Consider the following 2,295-nt stretch of genomic DNA (forward strand, 5'->3'; position numbering starts at 1 on the left):
TGCACCGACACTCAATAATAAAATCAAAACTGTAAAATTAGAGTCCAGACGAGTTACAGCTGACATAAGTGGCATTATAACTTTCATTTATTATTTTTATAGTTTACATGTTGTGTATATTTAAAGTACCTAAATACATTTTTAAGAGGGCCACATGGTGACACCCAGGCTTTGCATCCACCACCTGGTCGGGGAGTCTCTGTGGGGGGTTTGCATGTTCTCCTTGTGTTTGTGTGGGTTCTCTTCAGGTACTCCAGCTTCCTCCCACAGTCCACAGAGATGCAGTCAGTGGGGTTAAGTTCACTGGTGATTCTGAATCGCCCAGAGGTGTGAATGTGAGTGTGAATGGTCATCAGTACCTGGTACCAGGTATTTCTTTAGTACCTGCTCGGCCGGGTTTCCAAGCGATCTGAGCAGGTAGTAAGCTGATGTCACCGATTGGCTGGTCGGTGTGGTCATTTTTTGTGGTGAAAAGCAAGAAAAATGATTTCCCACAAACCAACTATGGATTGATTCCAGCTCACATTATGTTTCAGTTCTGTTTTACTCATGAAGCAACAGGAAACAACATTCATGTCAAGAAACTTTACTTACAGTGCAGGAGACAAACACCATCAACAGACTGTACAGGTCAGAAAGGGTCTTATAAAGTGACTCAGAACAAACAACTACATGAAGTAAAATGTATTTAATTTAAAGTTCAGAGAAAAATGAATCACTGATCATGAGTGTGATGTTTGCCTGTAAGCGTTCACAGTCTGTCTGATGCTGGTTGGCTGGAACAAACAGATCATCCTGGGGGGGAAAAAAGGGACATAATCTGACTTCAGATCAGCTCTGATCCATTTTACAACTATGATGTTGTTTGAAGCTCGACATGTCAGAGTGACGTTCTGTCCAGACTCAGCTGTGATGTTTTTCTGGTCTGAAAGAGGAAACAACACAGAGCAGAGAGGTCAAAGGTCAAAGTTAAAACCATTCACTTGTACAGCAGCCAATCATGGTTTGGAGCTGCATATCAGCCTGTTGTGTTGGAGATATTCTTAGAACATGACATGAATTTAAAATTCAGCCAAACAAATCCAAACTTTAAGGGTTAGCAATAACAAAAAACAAAACAAAACAAAAACACCAACAGAGCCAAAAACAACAGCTGTAAACAGCTGTAAGCTGTGGTGATTACACAGGATCATTACAGTGAGTGTTTCCCTTTTTGTGCTTTCACAATAAAAGTGTTTAATAGTACATAAAATAATTTACACATATAAGTCAAGCACTTTGAGATTTTAGTGTTATAAGAAACTTGTGCTTTCCATTTTATTAGCACCACTTTGTGTTAATAACCACAGCTTCTTTGCATGGATTGTATAGACATTACATACACACTACTGACACTGACAACACCCAGCAAAACTCTTTTATGCACATTTCTAGTTATTGGTATTTATTAATATTTGACATCTACTTGTTTTTGCAGCTCTGCTGTTTTTATGGTCTACCAAATACATTAAATTATTTAGATCAAGTTAGTTGTAGTTGTTGTTGTGTAACCGAGGACAAGGTATGAGTAAATGGGGCAAAGATATAAATTGATTATTTATTACATTAATTAGACATAAAATTCCCAGTTATTTCCAGACAGGACTTACAACACATCCTGCTGATATCCCAGCTGCACATGAGACTTACCACACCAACGGTGCGAAAATAACAACACTGCAACCCGTCACACCCCGCTTAGCGACACTGCAATCGTGGCACACACTGCAAACAATTCGGGTCTCAGCGCAGCTGGGAATCAGTGCTATGCATGGCCTGCGATCTGGGAGATAAAGGGAAGGGGCACAAACAATTAAACAAAAAACAAAAGGGAGGTTAGTCCGCCCTTACACAACTTACTCTCAATCAATAACCGCCTTTACGGCTGGACGGACTAACCAAAACAAAATTACAAATCAATCAAAAGAACAAAAAAAAAGGACAGCAGAGACAGCACAGCTGAAAAACAAACAACATTATCAATTAAAATATTACCCAATAAAATAGCAATTTTATGAAACCATTCAAAATCATGAAGCTAAAACAAACAATATACCTACAATAGTGTTCAGTTTAATAAGCGAATGAATAATACAGAAAACAGAGATTGGAGACGGAAACTGTTCTCGAAGTACAGAGAGAGAGAGAGAGAGAGAGAGAGAGAGCTAGCTGTGCATGAAGTGTGATTTTAATAGTCGTGGAAGCAAAACAGCCAAATTCATGACGACATTGATCAAATGTGAAGCGCAGTTTGCT

At 39.0% G+C, this 2,295-nt stretch overlaps 1 protein-coding gene and 1 long non-coding RNA gene across 2 annotated transcripts in view; both read right to left on the minus strand.

Moving 5' to 3' along the window:
* On the minus strand, positions 1-2,105 carry LOC121812322. Its single transcript, XR_006053000.1, has 2 exons — positions 1,690-2,105; positions 1-925 (listed from the first exon to the last, which is right to left on the minus strand). It is a non-coding gene; the product is annotated as an uncharacterized LOC121812322 (long non-coding RNA).
* Positions 1-2,295, minus strand: part of LOC102292861 (C-C chemokine receptor type 3) — a 12,995-nt gene that overhangs the window by 9,073 nt on the left and 1,627 nt on the right. The window lies entirely within an intron of this gene.

This window comes from Haplochromis burtoni, unplaced genomic scaffold (genome assembly GCF_018398535.1).
Source record: "Haplochromis burtoni strain Fernald_Lab_line unplaced genomic scaffold, NCSU_Asbu1 Contig_534, whole genome shotgun sequence".
Lineage (NCBI taxonomy): Eukaryota > Metazoa > Chordata > Actinopteri > Cichliformes > Cichlidae > Haplochromis > Haplochromis burtoni.